The 24877-nt window shown below is 38.8% G+C and overlaps 1 protein-coding gene and 1 pseudogene across 1 annotated transcript in view; one reads left to right on the forward strand and one right to left on the reverse strand.

Moving 5' to 3' along the window:
- LOC110216002 (sorting nexin-2-like) overlaps window positions 1–7897 on the reverse strand; it is a 50075-nt pseudogene extending 42178 nt beyond the window's left edge.
- The window catches only part of PRLR (prolactin receptor), a 227347-nt gene that overhangs the window by 31584 nt on the left and 170886 nt on the right, over window positions 1–24877 (forward strand).

Raw genomic sequence — 24877 nt, forward strand, 5'->3', positions numbered from 1 at the left:
CCCATTACTATCCACTTAAGTTCACTGACACCAAAGATGCTGACATTTAAACTTTGTGTCTCCTGTTTGATCACATTTCTAGGCGATATTGATCTTTATAGCATCAGATTTTACTTTCATCACCAGACACATCCACAGCTAAGCTTCCTTTAGGCTTTTGCCCAGCCACTTCATTCTTAACTACTTGTAGTTGTCCTAAACTCTTCCCCAGTAGTGTGCTAACTACCTTCCAACCTAGGGGGCTCATCTTCCAAGTGTCATTTCTCTTATCATTTTAATACTGTCCATGGGGTTCTCTTGGCAAAGATACAAGAGTGGTTTGCCATTTCTTCTCCAGTGGATCACTTTTTCTCTGAACTCTCCACTATGGCCTGAATGGCACAGTTCGTAGTTTCATTGAGCTACTCAAGCCCCTCCAGCATGACAAGGCAATGATACTGGAGGGGAAAATTTTAAGTGTACTATACCTGGTATTCCCAGGTGGTCTCCCATCTGATTATTTACTACCTCCAACCCTGCTTAACTGCCAAGACCAGTGTTCAGGGTGGTATTGTTAAGGTCTAGGGGCATTGGGAACCCTGAAATTCAAGGGCAAACAACACAGGTCCTGCCTCGAATGAATTTGACCTAAGCTTTATTATTTGAGACAAGCTTTATTAAAACACTAGTTGGAGTGGGCCAGATTTTAAGAATCCGTGCTATTTGTGACACTTGTATTGATAAGCAGGCCAGACTCTTAAGGAATCTGAGCACTTTAATGGAGATAAGATGGATCTTTTATACAGTAAGACTGTGGGAAGATCTGGGTATGATCTAGGAGTGGCCAAGCAGTCTGGGGTGACTGGGAGGTAACAGACCCAGAGATAACAGAGAAAGTGTCTAGATAGAATCAAGGAGTGGCAATCTGGGGCGGGGCCAAGTACAGAAAATGAGAGCCACAATTGAAAGAATTAACTGGGAAGGGCCAGGTGCCCCAGGCTAATGCCATGGACCAGGGCCACCTGGGAAAGTCCAGGGTCTTTTAGGGGTCTATCATTAGAGTTCCATCAGTATGACTATTGATATGTCACTCCTCACTAACTAACTGGGATAGAAAGCTTTCTTTGTAACAAATATGTAGATCCAACAATACAAATCAATGGATTAGTCATACTTGAGAATCATTTTCTAAACTGTCATGATTATTATGTCTTGTCTCCTTGTTACATGGCTCTTTTAAGGGAACAGGTTTTGACATTATTTCATTTTTATAACTCCAATGTACATATATTAATCTATTAACAAATATTGAGCGGCAGCTGCTATTGCTTGGCACTCACCTGCTCCCTCTTCTCTGTGCCTGGCCTGAGGAGGTGGCTTTGGGCCTGGAGCCAGAGCCACGCTCTGGTCTGGGATGAGCTGTGGCTTTGCAGGCTCAAGGCAACGCCAGCAGAGCCATGGCCAGCACAATGGTGGTGGGGGAACTGACAAGCACTGCTGCAAGATTCGCAGGCCTTCAACAGTGGCTATTGCAGAGGTGAGTTTGAACCCAAAATGACAAAGCAAGAAGTAGCTCTAACATTAGGAGTAAGCCCTACAGCCAATAAAGAAAAATCAGGGATGCTTATCAAGGAATCATACTTTTAAACCATTCAGACCTGGCGGGGGGGGGGGTAGGGGAATCTCTTTATGTAGCAGTCAAAATCAATGAAGATAAAGATTAATTAGAAAGTCAAACTAAGAATTAAAATTAATAACCAGATAATTTTAAATTTATATATACATCCATCTTGTTACATATAGGAGTCTTGATGTTTCATAATAACTTCATAAAAGCTATAATATTTCTTTAAAAAAAGTACCGACTCAACATTTTGTTGACCACAATGATAAATAAGATAAATTGTGGACTAGGAGTCACATTTCCCCAACTCTATCAACTACATGGGATATAATACTAAAAATTAATGTACCTGATTTTTTCAGACAAACATGTCAGAACTTATACATTCAAATGAACATTGCCCCCTCCCAAACAGTCCTATTGAAAGGCTATGCACTTATTCCAGCTAACTTGTCATAGATCAGAGCGCTCACTTCTGAATTTCACTTTGGAAACTGCTTTCAAGGCCATTTATGAGTCACATAAGAAAACTAGTCTTATTACTTTGATTTCCAATTATATTACAGTTCAAGGCTGCCAACAACGGCATAGAATTAAATCACTGTCAGCAACTCAGATCCCCATCTTGGCCTGTGTCAACATTGTCATTCTCTTGTAAGCTCCTTTGCAGATTGAGTTGTGGTGGAAGGCTGAATGTTATAGGAGAATATCACAGAAAAGACTCTGGGTTTCCAATAAAGGATTTCTTCATTTGGAAGGTTATAGAAGAGGCGAGTTGTCTTATGTGCCAGGGGTCACTGCTCTTGTTAGAAACTGATGTGGAGAGCTGGGTATATGAAAATGCTAGGATCCCAAATTGAATGAGTAGGCAGGAAAGCTCCCCAAAGGTGGCTGAGCCAAAAAATGCATCACTCTATCCTTTTTGGAAGTTTTGATCAAAGATCTTCTCAGTTTTTATCTTTCTAAATCAGAGTAGTGATCCTTTTTGTTTCCAATCCTTTGTGTTTCTCTTCACAGGGCAATGCCAACACTCCCATGCCTTGAAGGATACCCCTTAGTTTAAATTCACTTTTCTGGACTTTCTCCATTCTATCATGGTTTTCTTAAGGTATAGCATCCAGTGATATTCATGGCATCCCAAATTGGGACATGCCACAATTTAGCACAAAGAATTTTTTCCCCATTATTATGATCTCAATTCTCTTCCTCTATGATGACAAGAATGGTGCCGACCTTTTGGGATGCAACACGCAACACTGTGCTGAATGAGGGAAAAGGGTAGGATCAGAATGCTGTTGGAATTAGGAAACTTACTTTGCAAAAGGGAAACTTTGACTTCCATAATAGCCAGTGGTGCTGGCAGCTCATGTTTCTAATAACTTCTTAAAACTTTGGCTGTGACCACAATAGAGGATTGTAGAGTGTTGACATGCAAAAGAACAAAACCAGCCTCCTGCTTCCCTTAGGAATTCCTATACAATACGACACCCAACAGCTATGATTGGGCTGTGGTCAGAGAAAGAATCTCAGAGTTGGAAGGGATCTTAGAAGTCACTTTTTCCAGTGTTCAACCTGATGCATATGAATCCCTCCTATAACTAGACCAACAAGCAATTCTTGACTTTTGATGAATTTCATGAGTAGTGTTTAATTCAGCATACCAATAGCAAATCCTCCAGGTGCCCAGGATTTAGCCAATTGCAAATTCTGATCTAAGTATTCATAGATGAGGTGGATGACTGTGAAATAATCAATCAATCAACTGAGAATATTCAACCTAAAGAAGAGAAAATTTAGGGGGACTATGATAGCTGCCTTCAAGTATCTGAAGTGCTATCATATAGAAGAGGAATCCAACTTTTTCTGTTTGGTTCCTAGAGGAAACAACTAGAAACAGTGGGTAAAAATTATGAAGAGGGAGAGCTGGGATTAATGTAAGGGAAATTTTCCTAACAATTTGATGTTCAAATATGGAATGGCCTTTCTCAAGAAGTAATGAGATTTGACTCCAAAGCCAAAGTTCTTTCTTTCTAGTATTCCTTCAGGCTGCCAGTGGGAACAGAAAAGAAGGATATTAGTTCTAAGACAATAAAAAAGAAGAGTCAATAGGTCTTGGTAACAGACTGGTTATAGAGAAGAAGGGGTCAAATATAACTGCAAGATTTTGATTTGTGTGGCAGTGCCATCAAAGATGGTAAGAGGGCTAATTTGGAGAAAGGAAAAAATCAGATTCATTGGATCTTAGAGTTGGAAAAGACCCTTTGACACCATACACACACACACACACACACACACACACACACACACACACACACACACACATCCCATCTGTAGCACACCTAGAAAGTGGTGATCCAGCCTTTCTTTTGGTGATAAGGGAAAATTACATTTTAATGATGGAATGTTATTTCATCGTATACTTAAAAGACTGATGAAGCAGCTGATTCAGTCACTTTCCATGATTTGCACAAGCTTCACTACTCAGATATTCTTTTATCAATCTCTACTAATCACATCTATCAATAAGCCCACCAACGATAGCCTTCCCCTGCTTCTTTGCCTCAGGATCAGTCTGTTCAGAACAATACTTTTTGAGGCCCCTGTTGGTTCTCACAGGTCATTTCACCCAACTATAGTCACTTCACAACATGAAAGAAACCTCACTCTCATCAGTGTAGTTGTTTTTAAATGTTAGATCAAAACTGGCATTTTGAAAAGGTGAACAAAAATCAATGTGTATAAGTAGCTACCAGGAGCCCTGGCTAAGCCCCTCAGGTTTAAAAGACCAATTTATAGAAGCAGACAAAGCATGCCTTTATAGACAGAATGGAAATGAAAGCACCTTTTTATTGAAGTTTATAATAGGATACATTGTTCTGAAGCACAGTTATACTAATACATTCCTTTTATCATGTCCTACTTAATCAGTCAACAAAACATGTTAAGCATTAGCTGTGTTCCAGATGCTGTATAGGATACAAAGAAAGACATAATCATCTCTGACCTCAAGGAGCTCACATTCTGATGGGTAGGAAGCATATAAATAACTAGGTACATCCAAGATACATACCGAGTAGATGAAAGGCAATACAAGGTTGGAAGGCATTAATAGCTAAGTTAACCAGGAAAGGCCTTCTTCAGAAGGTAGGATTTGAGCTCAAAGATACTTAGACCCAGAGGTGCCCAGGCAGTGCATTTCAGGCATGGTGGGTGACCAGTGGAAAGGCCCAGAAATGAGAGATAAAATGTTGTGTTTAAGGAACAGTGTCCTGGATTGTAGAATCCCTAAAGAGGGGGAAAGTGTAGAAAGACAGGAAAAGTATGAAAGGTCAGATTGTGAAGAACTTTAAACGCCAGAAGCCTATTGATCTTAAAGATAATAGGGAGCCAAAGAGCTCATTGATGGGGTGGTGACGTGGCCGGACCTTCACTTTGGAAAAATCCTCTTGGTGGCTTAGTGAGGGGTGGATTAGGCTGACTTAGGAGAGATGCAGTAAGGGCAGCTAGGTGGCACAATAGATAGAGCACCAGTCCTAGAGTCAGGAGGACCTGAGTTCAAATGAGGCCTCAGACACGTAATACTTCCCAGCTATATAACTCTAGGTAAGTCACTAAACCCTGATTGCCTCACAAAAAAACCCAAAAAAAATAAAAGGAGAGACATAGTGACCAGGATTAGGAAGGTAGGACTTCTTCTGTACTTTTCTTTTGTTTTTCATGTCAGGGACATCACATTCAGTCCTCTGGGCAGCACATTTTACAAAAGACACTGATAAGTTGGAGAACATTCATAAACAGGTAACCAAGGGACTAACAGACCTTGGTTTCATGCCATGTTAAGAACAGCTGAAGGCGCTTTGCCAGTGCCCTATGTTTCTCTTGTTTAGTACTTTCTGTCTTGGTGAGAAGAGGTGAATGAGAGGTGACAATGTAAGAGCAGACCTCCACAGTCAGGAGACAAGTGCTGGTATGTCAGCACTAGACAGGCCAAGTCTAGAGCCTACTGCCCCCGGGAGAAAATATAAACCTTGTGTTGGCTTTCAAAGCTCTTCACATCCTGACCACTATCTATTTTTCCATCTTTGTTAACATGTTATTCCCCGAACTTTATAATCCGTCCAAACTGGCCTTTTCTCTGTTCGTCACACACAGAGTTCCATTTCTCTTTTCTCTCTCTCTCTCTCTTTTTTTTTTTTAGGCATTTGGGGTTAAGTGACTTGCCCAGGGTCACACGACTAGTAAGTATCAAGCGTTTGGTCTGAGGCCGGATTTGAATTCAGGTCCTCCTGACTTCAGGGCTGGTGCTCTATGCACTGTGCCACCTAACTGCCCCTTAGAGCTCCATTTCTCACTGCTAGGTCTTTGCCTTGGCTGTGCCACCAGCTTGGGAGTATACAGCCATCTCACTTCCACCTCAAAGAATCAGTCACTTTCTTCAAAGGCGCAGCTCAAGTACCACCTTCTATACAAAATCGTTCCTGATTCTGCCAAATAACTTGTACTTACATACGAATAATTTATATTTGACTGCTTTGTGTTAATTTTGTGTTTATTATTGTGTGTGTTTGTTCTGAACACACTCACATACGTACAGCTTGTCACTTCATGTTAGCACCTTTTGAGTAGAAATCATTTCATTCTTTGTATTTGTATCTCCAGTGGCCAGCGTACAGCATGGAGCATGGCATACACTTTATGAATGTTTATTGATGGGGTGAATGGAGCATGCACTGGAATGGGGAGACCCTGGACGAAGCAAAATCAATTAGAAAGTGATTGCAGTAGTCCATGTAAGATGTGAAGAGGGCCTGAACTAGGATTGTGTCAAGTGCAAAGAAGGGGCTAGATATGAGAGCTGTTACAAGGTAGAAATGACAATATTTGACCATAGGAAAGATAAGAAGTTGTTTTAGACATGATGAATCTGAGAAACCTATTTCACTTTGTTTTGTTTTAAACTAATTAGCCCATAGTCATCTTATTCATTTTTCAAAGTGGTCATGGAGCTTAGTCACTTCTTTTGCTGAAAAAGGCCTACCATAGTTACCTAGTAACTAGCAGATACAAGTTAGTAGGTACTAGAGTACCGGTGGCTAGTAATCAGCCTCAGAGTTGTTACTCAAGTCTCTCTCTCTCCAACGTCTGGCTCTATGGTTCATGAGGCTGAGATAAGCTCCATGATTTTCATAGAATCATAGGAAATCTCCCAGAATCATTTGAATTTTTTTTCTTTGACCTATTCCTTCTCCCCTCCAGCCATCCAGAATTCTCTTAAAATTCTCCAGAAAAAAATTACGTTGAATTATCAATTGGGGTCAGGGCCTTCGGAATACAGCATCAATTCATCCAGAACGGGGCGACAGCAGGTCCAAGTAGCACTTCAAGTCACTGTTTTCTGTGGGAAATCACAAAACCTATCAGTCCCTTGAATAAATGATATAATACTCATATTTTTAATAACAGTGTTTTCTGAGGCCAACATTTTTTTTCTTAAGTGAAAGGATAAGGGTGAAGAACCAAATTCCAGTCCTCACATGAAGGGTCAATGTCATACAATATAGCCTTTGAAATATGTATTCCCTAAGGGACAATGATTCAAAGTCGCTCCATACCACAACATTTCCAAGAAACACATTTGTCCTTCTCACTGGTGATTTACTTATCAACAACATGCAAATAATAGCTGTGTATTTCTCTTTGGTGAGATGCAACTGACCATCATGGCTCTCAAAAACACATTGACCTTGGCTTTCTCATTCTGAATTCACAACAGTAAGTGAAAAAAAGAATGAATAGTTCAGGGAAGAAAAAAGCAGCCTCCTATCTAAGATATCATGGTACACCATCTTCTGGCTTCTGAAAATAGCTCAAATCCTTACATAAGCAATTATAGGAAAAGGTAGAGTTATATTAAGCACTTGATTTCATCATTATCTTCTCTATTTGTCTCTCATGAATTGTTACTCTTTTCAGGAGAATGAAGGTCCTAAACACCCAGTGCTTGAAACTGTGAAATAATGTGGGACTTAGATGTAACAGATGAGTAAGAAGCTCCGTTAATAGGATTGGAGTACAGGGCTTCAGCCCTGATGCCTCGATTTTTTTTTTCCTTTACAGAATTCAAATTTTTTTCCTTGTGTAATTCAATGGGTCAGTCTTCCTGAAGAAGTAGTTTCTCCCACAAGGATGTGTTAGAAGCAATGCATCCAATTTGGTACCTCCATCTTGCACATGACATTGGAAACATATTCCTGCTGGGACGGAAGTGGCTGTCTTCAAGCTTTCCACACCCATATTGCCCTTTGGAAACCCAGGTACCAGGGAGAGACAGGCTGAGAAAAGTCTTTGAAAATCTATCACATGAGTGATAATGAAACCAAGAATGTACTCATTGAGCAATACCTCCCATCCAAACACAATGGAGGAATTAAATCTAACCCCTTTGAGGTCATTCAAAATAAACAAATGTCAGTCTTTCTGAAATTGGGGGAGGGCATAGATAAGGCCTTATTGCCTTTATCTGTAGTCAGTAACTATTTGCTAGTTTATATCCATACAGTTCCTTTATTTCCCACATTCTATACATCATTTTATCTTCATAAAATTGCTGCAAAGTAGAGAGTGAAGGGATTCATTATCCCTCTTACCCCTGAAACATTAAAGCCCAAAGTAGGTAGGGATTTGGGGTTTGGCCTAACTTAGTAGGATTTGGCCTACCTTAGTGATTCCTGACTTGTTCAGGTTGGGTCCACTTTTTAACATTGAAAAATTTCATAGCCCTCCACAGGCCAATAGTTTTAGTATTAGAATGCACTGGTTGAGAAACTAATGAATGGCAAAAAGCTATCATGGAGTGAATCAGTACTTCAATTTCAATGTGATTTCAACTATTTATAATTTAGTAGAAAAGTCTGATCTAGCTCCTGGAAGCTCAGAGACATTAGGTGACATGTCAGGAAGTGGAAGGGGCAGGATGTGAACCTGGTTCTTTCTTAATCCAGGTTCACCCTTTACAGTGGTACAGTAGAAAAAGCCCTGAGGAATCAAAGGATCTGGGCTCAAAGACCAGCCCTTCTACTCGCTGCTTATGTAACCTTGGACATATTACTTCATGTCCCTGGGTCTCAGTTTCCTCGTCATTACAAAATAAGGGGGTTGAACCAGATGGCCTCCAAGATTCTTTATCTATGTTGTTCTGCCTCTCTTTGACTCAACAGTGCTTTTAAATGAATTTGTATTATACAAATAATGTGAATATTTATATTCCCAGCCATTTCCAAGTCAATGCTCTACTTGCCAGCCATTTTCAAACCATGCTGCCATATGTATCCCCCAATCTAGTTCCCCTTTGTATGTAGTTTTCACCTATTAGAATGTAATACCTCTGCCTCTCTTTTAAGGCAGAGACCATCTTATCTGTTTGCATCTGTAGTCCCAGCATTTTAGTCCAGTATCTGTCATACACCAAGTGCTCAATAAATACTTTTTCACTCACTCACTTATTCATTCCTTCATGCATACATACATATATAAATCAAAACAGTATCTAAATATATTTTAAAATGATTTCACAACAATGCTTGGCATGCATAAGAATTTCAGACACCTAGTAGAACTTGAAGTCCACAACCTTGAATTTAAATACTGATTCTGCCATTTGCTATCTATTATGACTGGACCTTAGTTTCCTTGTTTATAAAATAAAGGGTTGAACTAGATTGCCTCTCTAAAGTCTCTTTCAGACCTAAAAGTGTGATCCCCTGATCTTGTCAACTCTGAGCTCCTCCCTCTTGGCCTATAGGTTGGAAATTCCTGTTCTAGGCTACTCAATTACTTAGTTTGTTATATGGTAGAAAAGGACAAACTCCAATTTACTGCCCCTTACTTAGCTCAGGTATCTTTCCCTTAGACCACATTGTACTTTTAATGCTTTTTTAAAATGTCAACGAAGTAATTCCCAAATCAATATATCTAGTCTCAGTCTCTTTCTTGAGTTTCAGTCTTACATCACCTTTTACGTCATCTTTTAGACATTGCAAATTCAATATCCATAGGCACCTCAATCATGTGTTCAAAACAGAACTCATGCCCTTTCCCTCAAAGTTCATGTTCCTATTGTTTTCAAGGGCATTATCATCCTTCTACTCTCCCAGACTCACAACCTCGTTGTCATCTATGAGTTCTCATTTGTAATCACCCGATATATTTAATCTGTTTCAAAGACTTGCTATTTCTGCTTTTATAGCACCTTTCATATCCATTTCTTGTGTACACACACACACACACGCACATACACAACTCTAAGCCTGTACTTTGCAAGAATCTGCAGGTTGGTCTCCATGCCTCAAGCCTCTCTGCACTCCGGTCTATCCTCTATTCAGTTTCCAAAGGGAAGTTTTTCTCCTTCCTCAGATTTTTCTAATGTATATTTTCCCAATCTCTTCATTACCATATCACATTGTATCTAGTAATATAATTGTTAGTATGTAGTAAAGCATGCTCTGACCCCTCAGTAAAGTCTAGTGGCTCCCTGTTAACCTTGAGGATCAAATATAAAATGATCTGTCTGACATTTAAATCTTTCACCACCTGGTTCTTTCCTAACTTTTCCCATCTTCTTATACTTTACTCCTCTCTCCATACTGTTCTGGCACCAGTCAGTCAATAAACATTTATTGAGCTCCTACTTGTGTGCACTGTCCTAAGCCCTAGGGATGCACAAAGAGGCATAAGTTGGCCGCAGCTTTCAAGGAGCTCACAACTAATGAGGAAGACAACATGAAAATAAATATATACAGAGCAAGCTATCTACAGTATAAATAGGAAATAACTAACAGAGGGACTAGAATTAAGAGGAGTTAGAAAAGGCTTACTATAGAACATAGAATTTTATTTGGAACTTAAAGAAAGGCAGAAAGCTAGGAGGTGTCATTGAGGAGAGGGAGCATTTCAGAATGGGGGAAAGTCAGAGAAAATGTCCAAAGCCTCTCAAGATGGAGTATCTTGGAGGCAGCAAGGTGGCACAGTGGTTAGAGCACTGGCCTTGGATTCAGGAGGACCTGAATTCAAATCTGGCCTCAGACACATAACACTTACTATCTGTATGAGCCTGGGCAAGTCACTTAACCCATTGCTTTACCAAAAACAAAAACAAAAATGGAGTATCTTGTTCATGGAACAACAAGGAAGCTAGTGTCACTGGATTCAAGACTATGTGGTAGAGTAGGGGCTAAGGAAGGCTGGCAAGATAGGGCAAGGGCTAGGTTAACTAAGTCTAACTAATGCCCAACACAGGATTTTTTATGGACTCCTGTATGTGATAGGGAGCTGCTAGAGTTTATTGAGAGGGAAATGTGACATATTCCGACCTGTGCTTTAGGAAAATCACTTTAGCGCTGAATGGAAGACAAATCAGAGCTGGGAAAGACTGAGACAGGCAGATCAATAAACAGGTCACTCCAATAGTCCAGGCCTGAGGTGGTGAGGGCCAGCACCAGGGTGTGGCAGTGTCAGAGGAGAGAAGGGAGCACACAAGACAACAGACACAAAGGTGAAATTGACGGGCCTTGGCCACAGACTGGATATGGCGTGAGAGAGTGAGGGACCCAGGATGACTCCTATGTTGTGAGCCTGAGGTGCTGGGAGGATAGTGATGCCCTCAGCAGGAATAGGGAAGGTAGGAGATGGGGAGAGCTTAGGGGAAAAAGATGGAGTTGTTTTGGACATATTGGGTTTAAGATGTCTACTGGACATCCAGTTTGGGTTATGTAGAAGGCAATTGGAGATGTGAGATTGGAAGTCAGCAGAGAATTTGGGGCAGAGTAGTTAGATTTGAGAATCATCAGTATTAAGATAGTAATTGGACTTCCAGTGCCAAGATGGTGGAGTGAGGAAGGAACCCTCTGAAGCTGTCCTAAATTCCCTTCCAAACAACTAGAAAACTGCCTCAGAATTATTCTAGGAGCAGGGAAGCAGCTTACCAGCTGAGTAGGAAAGACCTGTCTCACTGGGGTGGGAGGGAGAAAAGCCTAAGAGCAGCAGCCAGCATCACAGCAGGGGGCCTACAGCAAGGCTCCAAGCCTGAGGCAATCTACCATTTCACTGCTGGCCCTCCTGCAAACCAGCAGACCTTTAGGTAAGTGAGCAGTCTGTGCACTGCAGCAAGGTCCCACCTCAGTGACCCTACCCCCAGCACAAGCAAGGCCTTGACCCTACTGCTGACCTGTAGTGAAGCCTGACCCTGAGGGCTGGCCAACAGTAAAACTCTGCCTCTGGACTTACTAGCAGAGAGCCCCTGTTTCCATAGCAACCCAGCACCAGGGCCTCACCCCTGGAGCAGCCACCAGAAAGATTCTGTTACCATAGCAACCCAGTAGCAAGGTCCCACTCCCTGAAGCAGGTCAGCAGCTAAACCCCATACCCAAAGAAGGCCAATGGGGAGGTCCCACTCCCCTGTACAAGCCAGAACAGAAGCCTGCTCCCCAGAGAAAGTGAGCAGCTAAGCCCTGAAGCTCAGTGAAAGCTAAGAGTAAGACCCAGAGCCTCAGCATAAAAAGCTGGGGACAGTGCAGGACCAAAGCCCAATTCTTACATAAAAACACCAAATCACAAAAAGAAAAAAAAAAGACAGAAAAAAAAATGAGCAAAACAAACAAACAAAAAAAGAGCTTGACTATTACTGTAATGATAGGGAGGATCATAAACTTAGAAGAGGACAATAGTGTCAAAATGGCTACCTGAAGCCTCAAAGAAAAATATAGTTTGGTCTCAGGCCCAAAAAGAATTCCTGGAAGAGTTTAAAAAGGATTTTAAAAAGGAAATTAGAAAAGTAGATGAAAAATTGGGAACAGAAATGAGAATAATGCAAGAGACTCATGGGGAAAGAGTCAATAGCTTGAGGAAAGATATATAAAAATTTACTAAGAAAGACAACTCCCTGAAAAATAGAATTAACCAAATGGAAAGGAAAGTACAAAAGCTCACTGAAGAAAATAATTCCTTAAAAATTAGAATTGAACAAGTGGAAACTAATGACTCTATGAGACATAAAGATGCATAAAACAAAATCAAAAAAGTAAAAAAAAAAAAGAAAAATAGAAGAAAATGTGAAATTTCTCATTAGAAGTACAATTGACCTAGAAAATAGTTCCAGGAGAGATAATATAAGAATTATTGGACTATCTGTAAGCCATGATTAATAAAAAGAAGAAGAAAGAAAGCCTGGTCAATATCTTTCAAGAAATTATCAAAGAAAACTCCCTGATATGTCAGAACCAAAGGGCAAAATAGAAATTGAAAGAATCCACTGATTGCCTCCTGAAAGAGATACCAAAATAAAACCTCCCAGGAAAATGGTAGCCAAATTCCAGAGCTCATAGATCAAGGAGGAAGTATTGCAAGCAGCCAAAAACAAACAATCCAAATATTGTAGAGCTGCAGGCAGGATTACACAGGATTTGGCAGCTTCCATATTAAAGAACCAGACGGCTTGGAATATGATATAGCAGAAAGCAAAGGAGTTAGGATTACAGCCAAGAATCACCTATCCAGCAAAACTGAATATAATCTTTTAAGGGGAAAAAATGGATATTTAGCGAAATAGAGGAGTTTCAAGCATTTCTAATTAAAAGACCAAAGGTGGACAAAAAATTTGACCTCCAAATACAAGACTCAAGGGAAACATAAAAAGGTAAAAAAGAAACAAGAAAGAGAAAACATAAGAAATTCAATAAGGTCAAACTGTTCATATTTTTATATGGCAAGGTATTTGTAACTCTTAACAACTTTATTATTGTAACTATAATTAGGAGGTATATATAGACAGAGATGGTGGATATAAGGACACTTTGATGGGATGATTACCCCCCCAAAAAAAAATAAAGTGGTGAGAAAGAAATTTGCACTGGAAGAAGGAGGGGGGAGATTGAATAGGGGTAATTATCCCACATAAAAGAGGCATGTTTATTATATCATATATTATATTATTATATTATATATTATATTGGAAGGGATTGGAGGATATATTATAAAGGAGGGGAAGTTGGGGGGGTGGCAGGCAAAACAAACCCTACTCTCACAAAATTGGCTCAAAGAGAGAATAATATACTCAGTTGGATGTAGAAATCTATCTTACCCTATAGGGAAGTAAAAAGGGACAGAAATAATAGAAGGGGAGGGAAGATTGATAAAGGGGAGGGTATATTGGGGAAGGTGGGTGATAAGAAGTAAAACACTTGTGAAGAAGGAAAAAGTAGGATGTAAGGGAAAGGGAGATAAACAAGTGAAAAATAACATGAAGGGAAATACACAATTAGTTATAACTATAAATGTGAATGGGATGAACTCACCCATAAAATGAAAGTGGATAGCAAACTGGATTAAAAACCACTTGTTTACAGGAAACACATTCGAAGCAGAGAAATACACCCAAGGTAAAGGTAAGGGACTGGAGCAGAATCTATTATGCTTCAGCTGAAGCAAAGAAAGTAGGGGTAGCAGTCATGATCTCAGACAAAGCAAAAGTAAAAATAGATCTAATTAAAAGAGATAAAGAAGGAAACTATATCTTGCTGAAAGGTACCATAGACAATGAAGTCATATCAATACTAAACATATATGAACCAAATGATATAGCATCTAAGTTTTTGAAGAAGTTGAATGAGTTACAGGAGGAAATAAATATTAAAACTATACTGGTGGGGGACCTCAACCTTCTCCTTTCAGAACTAGATAAATCTAACCAAAAAATAAACAAGAAAGAAGTTAAGGAGGTGAATAAAATTCTGGAAAAGTTAGATATGATAGATCTCTGGAGAAAACTGAATTAAAATAGAAAGGAATGTATCTTTTTCTCAGCAGTACATGGCACCTACACAAAAACTGACCATATATTAGAACATAAAAACCTCACAACAAAATGCAAAAAAGCAGAAACAGTAAATGCATCCTTTTCAGGTCATAATGCAATAAAATTTATATTCAATAGTAAATAATCGGAAAAGATTAAAAATTAACTGGAAATTAAATAATCCAATCCTGAAAAATAAATGTGTCAAAGAACAAATCATAGAAACAATCAATAATTTCATTAAAGACAATCACAATGAAACATCTAAAATACCAGCCAAGGTGGTACTCAGGATAAAATTTATATCTCTAATTGCTTGCATCAGTAAAATATAGAAAAAGCAGATCAATGAATTGGGCATGCAACTAAAAAAAAACTAGAAAAATAACAAATTAAAAATCCCCAGTTAAACACCAAATTGGAAATCCTGAAAATCAAAGGAGAGATTAATAAAATTGAAAGTAAGAAAATCATTGAATTAATAAATAAAATTAGAAGCTGGTTTTACAGGGAAAAAAAGAATAAGATAGATAAACCATTGGTTAATTTGATTTTTAAAAAGGGAAGAAGAAAACCAAATTACAAATCTAAAAGAAATGCAAGGAGTAAACTCACTACCAATAAATAGGAAATTGAGACAATTGTTGAGCTATTTTGCCCAATTATATGCCAATAAACTTGATAATCTAAATGAAATGGATGAATATCTACAAAAATGCAAATTACCCAGATCAATAGAAGAAATAAAATACTTAAATAATCCAATCTTAGAAATACTATATAAACTATTCAGAAAAATATGGCACTGATACTCAAACCAGAAAGAGCCAAAACAGAAAAAGAAAAATATAGACCAATTTCTCTAGTGAATATTGATGTGAAAATTTTAAATAAAATACTAGCAAAGAGATTGCAGCAATATATCATAAGGATCATACACTAAGACCAGGTGGGATTTACACCAGGAAAGCAGGGCTGGTTAAATATTAGGAAAGCTATTAGTATAATTGACCATATCAATAACAAAACCAACAGAAATCATGTGATTATTTCAATAGATGCAGAAAAAGCCTTTGACAAAATACAGTACCCATTCCTATTAAAAACACTAGACAGCATAAGAAGAAATGGAGCTTACCTTAAAATGATAAGTAATATTTATCTAAAACCATCAGCAAGCATTATCTGTAATGGGGAGAAGCTAGAAGCCTTCCCAATAAGATCAGGGGTGAAATAAGGATGCCCATTATTACCTCTACTACTTAATATTATACTAGAAATGTTAGCTATATCAATAAGAGAAGAAAAAGAAATTAAAAAAATTAGAATAGACAATGAGGACACAAAACTTCACTCTTTGAAGATGATATGATGTTTTACTTAGAAAATCTTAGGGAATCAACTAAAAAACTATTTGAAATTATTAACAACTTTAGAAAAGTTGCAGGGTACAAAATAAACCCACATAAATCATCAGCATTTCTGTATTTCACCAACAAAGTTCAGCAGCAAGAGATAGATAATTTCCATTTAAAATAACTGTAGACAATATAAAACACTTGGGAGTCAACCTGGCTAGAGAAACCCAGGAACTATGTGAACACAATTACAAAACACTTTTCATACAAACAAAGTCAGAGCTAAACAATTGGAAAAATATTAATTGTTCATAGGTAGGTCAAGTCAATATAACAATTCTACCTAAATTAATCATTTGTTCAGTGCCATACCAATCAAACTCTCAAAAATTATTTTATAGAGCTAGAAAAAATAATAACAAAATTCATCTGGAAGAACAAAAGCTCAAGGATATCAAGGGAATCAATGAAAAAAATATGAAAGAAGATGGTCTGGCCATACTAATTCTCAAAATATATTATAAAGCAATATTTATCAAAACAATCTGGTACTGGCTAAGAAACAGAGTGGTGGATCAGTAGAATAGGTTAGGTACAAATTACATTATAGTAAAAGATCATAGTAATCTAGTGCATGATAAACCCTAAGATACAGCTTTTGGAACAAAAACTCATTACTTGATGAAAAAAAAACTGCTTGGAAAAGTATAAGATAATATGACAGAAACTAGGTAGAGACCAACATCTCATACCATATACCAAGATAAGGTCAAAATGGGTACATGATATACACATGAAGGGTGATACCATTGAATAGTTTATCTGTCAGATTTATGGACAAGAGAAGAATTTAGGACCAAAAAAGATATAGAGAGCATTACAAAATATCGATTCAATAATTTTGATTATATAAAATTAAAAAGGTTTTACACAAACAAAATCAATGCAACCAAAATTATAAGGAAAGCAGAAAATTGGGGGGAAATTTTGCAACAAGTATCTCTGATAAAGGTATCATTTCTCAAATGTATAGAGAACCAAGTCAAATTTATAAAAATACAAGTCATTCCCCAATCGATAAATGGTCAAAGGATAAGAATAGTTTTCAGCAAAGAAGTCAAAGCTATTTATAGTCATATGAAAAAAAAATGCTCCAAATCAACATTGATCAGAGAAATGCAAATTAAGTAACTCTGAGGTACCACTTCACACCTATCAGAGTGGCTAATATGACAAAAAAAAAAAAAAGGAAAGCATTAAATGTTAAAGGGAATGTGGAAAAACTGGGACACTAATGCACTGCTGTTGGAATTGTGAACTGATCCAACTATTCTGTAGATCAAGTTGGAACTGTGCCCAAAGGGCTATAAAACTATACATACAGGGGCAGCTAGGTGCCACAGTGGATAGAACACCAGTCCTGGATTCAGGAGGACCTGATTTCAAATCTGGCCTCAAACACATAACACCTACTAGCTGTGTGAGCCTGGGCAAGTCACTTAACACCATTGACTATCCAAAAAAAAAAATACCAAAAACTGTGCATACCCTTTGATCCAGCAATAGTGCTGCTATGTCTGTATCCCAAACATATCCAAAAAAAGGGAAAAGGACCTATTTGTACAAAAATATTTACAGCAGCTCTTTTTGTGGTGGCTAAGAATTGGATATCCAAAGGATGTCCATCAATTGGGAAATGGCTAACCAAGTTGTGGTATGTGATTGTAATGGAATATTATTGTGCTTTAAGAAATGACAAGCAAGATAATTTCAGAAAATCCTGGGAAGACTTACATGAACTGATGCACTGTGAAGTGAACGGAGCCAGGAGAACATTATAAACAGTAACAGCAATATTGTTCAATAAAGAACTGTGAATAACTTAGCTATTCTCAGGAATACAATGATCCCAAGACAATTCCAAAGAACTAATGATGAAGCATACTATCCTCCTCCAGAGAAAGAATTGATATTGATTAAATATAGACTGAAGTATGCTATTTTTCACTTTCCTTCTTTCACTTTTTCTTTTATTTGAATCTTCTTGTACAAAATGACTAATATGGAAATGTTTTATGTAATTGTATATGTATAACCCATATTGGATTACTTATTGTCTTCAGTGGGAGGGGAGGGAAAGAAGCGAAAGAGGGACAAGATTTGGAACTCAAAACTTTAAATAAAAATGTTAATTTTTTAAAGATAGTAACTAAATCCTTGGGAGTTGATGAGATCACCAAGTGATGACCTTCTGCACAGTGCCTGGTATATAGTAGGAACTTAATAAATGTATACTGATTGTTTGCTATCACATAGGAAGCTCCATTTCCCAACTCTGCCTTTTCAATGGCTTTTCTCCCTACCTGGAAATTCTCTTTCCTTGTCTCCAGGCTCTCTTAACTTCCTTCAAGACTCAGCTCAAATTCAAATCTCACCTTCTACGGTATCCCTTTCCTGATAATCTTCCTCCCCACATACCCCACTTCTAGTGCTTTCACTCTGAGATTGTTTTCCATCTACTCTGTATATGTCTTATATGTACACAGTCACTTACATGTTGTCAAGGTGTTACATGTTATACCTTGTCAAGGACAATCCTACCTTGGACACTTGTTATTTATGTGACCATAGATATGCCTCAGTTTCCTCATCTTTAAAATGAGGATAACAATAACAGCCCTTCAAAAATCTTTCTGGTACTTTTCCAGGAATAAGTGGCAAGGTAACCAGCCTTAAGCTGGAAGAATCCACTTTATTTCCCCTCCTGAAAACTGAGACTTTATAGCTATCATAAGTCTTTCATAGCACCTCACTGATTTTCCATAATAAAAAAATAAACTATAATCTTATTCTTGCTGTTCAATCATCTCCAACTCTTCATGGTCCATTTGGGATCTTCTTGGCAAAGAGACTAGAGTGTTTGGCCATTTCCTTCTCTAGCTCATTTTACAGATGAGGAAACTGAGGCAAACAGGTTAAGTGACTTGCCCAGGGTCATACTGCTAGTAGGCTTCTGAGGCTGGATTTGAACTCATGTCTTCTTGACTCTACCTCCAGTGCTCTGTCCACTACACTACCTAGCTTCCCAAAACTACCATCTCAGCTCTTCAAAATTAAAGTGGATAGCCTCATTAGGTAATGAGTTCTTTGCCAGTAAAGGTAGCAACAGAGTCTGGGGAGTCAATATAAGGATACATGTTTTAGGTGGAAGTTATAGTAGATTTACTCTGAACTCCCTTTCAGCCCCAGAGTTCTCTAACCAAATAAATGAAATTAAGCTAAAGTGGTTTATAGATGTAGACAATATAAATATGCATATAGATGATATGGCTGTAGAGATACAGATAGAGATTGAGACAGAGCTAGAGACTGAGAAGGGTTGCATATATGTCACGTAGAGTGTGACACTATAGCTCTTTCTATGACATCTTTTCTTTTGAAAAAGGTAGTCTTCCATTTCCATATTCCAGTCATAGGTCAATTCTATCCAGTCTTGGTGAAACCCATGGAGTTGCATTTACCCTTTTTTATTAGGATTTCCAAGTTCCCTTTATCATCCATACTCTGCACATCAGATACTTCCCTTGAGCTTCAGTTCTGCTTTTTCAGCTACCTACAGGACACCTACACTCTTGATGTCCCACTGGTATCTTTAATGCAGCATGCCTCTACCAGAATTCATCATCCTGCCCTGCATAGTTACTTCCTTCTTTCTGTTAAGGGTATCATCCTCCCAAACACCTAGTCCTTAAACTACAGAATTCTCTTTGATATATGCATTCTCTCTCATCCTCCCTATGCAATTGGTCCCTAAGTCCTGTTGACTTGGTAACATTTCTTAAATCTTTCCTCTCTACTGCTGCCGCTATCATTCTAGTCCTGGTCCTCATTACCTCCTGCCTAAGAATTTTATAATAATCTCCATACCGATTCTCCCTGTTTTTAGGCTCTTCTCCTCTCCAATCTATTAAAATATTCATCATTATTATTAAAATATTAAAAACTATAAATAAAACTGTTAAAATAATTTCACTGAAGCACAAATCCGATCCCATGACTCGTGGCTCAAAAAACTTTCAGTGGATCCCCACTACCAACAAGACAAGATACAGACTCTTAGACAGGTACTCAAGGTTGATCTCATCCCCACCTACTTTTAAAAACCATGCTTCACTTACTCTACATTCCAGCCCAACTACCAGGACCCAGTTCCTCCTGGACAATCTGCCACCATGCATGTACGAAGGCTCACCTCAAGACTTAGCCCAAATGCCACCACCTCAATGAAACCTTTGCCAAAGGAACCAACTAGGAATGATTTGGTATAGGAGAAAGAACACTATACCTGGAACTAGAGAACTGAATTCAGTTTCCAGTACTGCCAATGATTCACTGTGTGACCTTGGTCATATTACTATTGTGTTCTTGCAAGATTATGATTCTCTCTGCTTCCTTGTCCCCTTTCTAAGCAGATGATAAAAACCTGAGAGCAGAGAATAGTTTTTGATTTGTCTGTTTATCCTCAGAACATAGCACAGTACTTTGTATATAATAGGTATGGGAAAATGCCTGCTGGATTAGACTAGATGATCGAAGTAGAAGAGGAAGTGATGATGCTAAAATGAGAATATGCAAAGAAATGTAAAAAAGATCTGTGGTTTCATAACCATGAGGAACTCCAGTGTGGAAATTCCCTCTACCGATGAAGATCAGAATTCGTATTTAGTGGCCAAGTCCTAGGGAGTTTTCTGAGGAACTGAGAGTTTAAATGATCTGTCCAGAGTTAAACAGCTAAGTCTATCTGAACCCAGTTCTGCATTCTGAACCCAGGCTTTTCTGACCAGCATGCTATCTGCTAGAGCATTCAATTATATAACAAAGATAACATCTCGGACTTATCTTTTTTAACTGAGAGTTTTCAGTAGTAGAATTTCACTAACACTCTCAACATGTTTACAGGGTTAAGAAGGAGGAGATATTATTTGGCTCATTTTCTAGATAAGGAAATGGGGAAACATAGTGTTCCAATGATATTTGACCATTTACATGCTGATAGCGGATCATGGAAGCTGACTTCAAGTGTAAATAATCCTGGAACCCCAAGTAGATTGGAAGTCCACCAAGGACAAGGACAGGGACTATGGTTCCTATCTGTTCTATTAATTCTGAGTCAGTGTCTAACAATTCCCAGTAGACTTGAGTTCCTCGAGAGTAGGGACTATTTCATTTTGGCTTTGCATCTCCAGGGCCTCAAATATAGAAGGTGACTAATAAATACTTGTTGAATTTCATTGAATAAATTTAGTTATTGACTTTAATCCTAACGCTGTACAATTGACCCAACTTCTTAGGCAATAGAAGAAAGAAAGCATCGATACTTTCTGACAGCTCAGTGCTAAAACCCACCAATCATCAGATGCATTACAGTGTGCTTTCACCAGTACTAACGTGATAGGAACAGGATCTATCCAAGCGACTGAAGGAAAGATCTAGTTTCAAGTATGTCACTGGCTGTGTCACAGTAGGGACAAGTCCCTTAACCTCTCAGTTTCCTAAGCAATGCTTTGAGATAATAAATGACAAATACAATTTCAGATCTTCATTGGTAAGGGGAGTTTTCTTTACCTAGAGCTCCCTACAGCATGAAAATCACAGGTCTTATTTTAAAAAAAAAAAAAAACAAAAGCCATATAGCAAGCAGGGCTGCTATAAGGAAAATGTTCATTAATTAGAGTGTGATAAATGTAAATTATCATTAGTTTTATTCTCCTGCATGATCCGCTGACTGGCCATTGCCACCAGCTGTCTCACACTGCTCTCCATTTGATGATTATGGCAGCCCAGCAGTACAGCTACACTGACATTATATGGTGGAAAATTATCCAGGAACCACTTTATCCTGGAAGATCACTTCAGCCCTAGAACTCATGTTTTACCAGTAACCTCTGCCCCACAGGGCACCTTCCTTGGAGGGTAGAAGGGTCCTTCCAGAACCAAGAGGACACCAATGCCAGCCATCTCTTCATCTCCCATCCAGCTGCATTCATTTCTACTCCCTGTCAACTACCCACCAACTGCTAGGTACCTTCCATTTTCCCTTTCCCCTTTTTTTTCAGCTTCCTTTTGTATATTGTCTTTCCCCATTAGAGTATAAGCTCCTTGAGAGCAAGACTGTCCTTTGCCTTTCTTTGTATCCCTAGCACTCAACAGAGTGCCTACAGGCTGAAATGAGGAAGACCTGAGATCAAATCCAGCCTCAGAATTGGGCAAGTCATTTCAGCTCTGTTTGCCTGAGTTCCTTCATCAGTAAAATGGAGATAACAATAGCACCTACCTTTCAGAATTGCCCTAAGGATCAAATGAGATTGTAATGTAAAACACAGCACAGTGCCTGGCACACAGTAAGCTCTATGTAAATGTTAGTTATCATCATCGTTAATATATCAGATGCTTTGCAAACCTTAAGGGCCTATATAAATGTAACCTCATCCCCATTTTAATAGGAGAGGCAGCCGAAGCTCATGGACATCGGCTGACTTCCCCACAGTCACATAGCTAATAGACGGCAGTGTTGAGGCTCAAACTCAGGTCCTGGGTTCTTTATTTAACAACCCTCTTTATCCAATGCTGGCATTGACCCAGCACTTATAAGATTAGAACTTGCCTCAGCCTGTCTACAACCAGGATGACTTTGCTCAAATAATCTTTGGATCGGTTTATTGAGGTTTCAATGTCCTTCTCTGTGGTCTAGGAGCTCATTAAATGAAATTAAGTGTTCCCTTCCAAAGAATAAAGAACAGAGTGCACTTTTGGTAGGTATTGGGCAAGATGATATTTAGATGCCAAACCAAAAGCTGATCCCTTATCCTTATGGTTTTCAGATGCTCAGAATGACAATATTTTTCCTTCCAACAAATGTGGCTGTCAGAGGAGAATGAATGTTCAGAGCAACCCATGACCAGTGCTGAACTGAGGCCTTTCTGTGGCCCAAGTATCACTTCTCCTACCACGGTCTGTCCTCCATTTGTAGCTGACTACAGCAATGCATTTGGCTAAGATAACATTATCTCCCAGTCTTCTCCATCCACCATGGAGATTTAATCCACTTAGTCATATTAGAACTTTCTAGGATCATACATAGATCTAACCTAGTTCTCTTCATCTGTCCTATTTATTTATTTTCAACCTCCTTAGGGAATTAGCAGGCTTCCTTTCATCTTAGATCTCTTTCAATAATCTTCCTATATTCTTTTACTCAACAGAAACCCAAATCTACACAGAGTTACTTTGCTTGTTCAACCATCATATTCAATACTCAGAATAACCTAGTCATTCACAGTTATTCCTTGAACAATATTGCTGTTACTGTACATAATATTCTCTTGGTCCTGCTCATTTCACTCTTCATTATTTCATGCAAGTCTTTCCATGCTTTTCTAAAATGAACTAGCTCATCATTTCTTTGTCTGTCTTTTAAACTGACTTCCTTCTTCTAGCAGAATCAAAGTCTGTGTCCCAAGCCCCTCCCTATCTACTCACAGAGTAGAAGATTCCCCTTTAATTCCAGTTAGTTCACAATTGTCACCCTGAATGCCATATTCCAAACAGCTGCAAAGAATTTCACGGATCTGATGCCCAGTGGTTGCCCTCAGCCCTCAACATCTTCTGGATCTGCTGTGCAGATAAATGTGTGCAGTAAGACAAGTAGTCAATCAACAAACATTTATTAAGGGCCAACTATGTTCCAGGGAGATAATACGCCTGTAACTATGTACATGTAAGAGATACACAGTATAAAGGATAATGAAGTCAGAGTCAAAGCACTATCAGCTAGAGGATAGAGAAAGGCATCCTATAAGGTGGGATTTGAGCTGACTAAACAAGCCAGGGAAGCTAGAAGGCAGAAGTGAGGAGGGAGGAGGGAGGATATTCCAGCCATGGGAGACAGCCAATGCAAAGGTACAGGAGGAGATTGGGAGATGGAGTGACAAAAGTGACAAACAGTAAATTGGTCAGGTCAACCATATAGCAGAGTGCCTGGTTGTTGTTGTTATTCAGTTGTGTCCTCCACTTTTTGTGACCTCATGAACTATACTGTCCCTGAAGTTTTCTTGGCAATGATCCTGGAGTGGCTTGCCGTTTCCTTCTCCAATGGATTAAGGCAAACAGCAGTTAAACGACTTGCACAAGATCGCACAACTAGTGAGCATCTGATTTGAACTCAGTTCTTCCTGCTTCCAGGCCCAGTGCTTTATACACTGCACCTCAGACCTGCCTGGAGAGGGTAGTAAAGTGTAAGAATACTAGGAAGGTAAAACATGAAAGGGTATGAAGGGCTTTAAATGCCAAAGAACTTTATTTTTGATCCTGAAGGTAACTGGGAGACACTGAAATTTAATGGGGCAGGAGGAAGGGGGTAAAGTTGGGGGACTGGAGAGAGGGAAGGTCAGACCTGCATTTTAGGAAAGCCATTTTGAGAGTTGCACAGAGAATAGATTGAAATGGGAAGATACAAGACAGGGGGACCAACCAGAAGGTTATTGAGAAAGTGACAACCAAATACTGGTACTTGGCTTTTAGGAAACTCAACAATCTATTATTACCTGTTGAATAAGCTTAATAATGCTCAGAGTAGTTATAATAACTTTAAAAAAAACAGCCTTTGATGCTGAGGCTTGGTGTAAAAATTCTGCTAAAGGCTGTAACACAACATGTTGTCAGTCTGAAGCCCTCTGTCACGAGTTACCCTGGCTCTTCTAGTCCTGCTGCTTTGAAATATTTCCATGTCTATAAATCAAGTTCTCCTGCAGCTTGTACAACTCATAAGTTGGCAGATGTAGAAGCTCTTTCAAAGCCCTGCTTCACCCCACTCCTGTTTGAGATGCTGTTTTGGTTGTATTGCAGTGGAAAGAGCAGTAGTTGGGTTCAAATCCTCCCTTCTGACCCTTACTCCTTATGCGACCTTGGGCACAGTCAGGTCGGGGCTTCCATTTCCTTATCTTTACACTGTTAGAGATGGACTAAGTGGCCCCTAAGTCACCTTCCAGCTTTAGGGGGTGTGTGTGTGTG

This window comes from Phascolarctos cinereus, unplaced genomic scaffold, assembly GCF_003287225.1.
Source record: "Phascolarctos cinereus isolate Bilbo 61053 unplaced genomic scaffold, phaCin_HiC Scaffold_4;HRSCAF=312, whole genome shotgun sequence".
NCBI lineage: Eukaryota > Metazoa > Chordata > Mammalia > Diprotodontia > Phascolarctidae > Phascolarctos > Phascolarctos cinereus.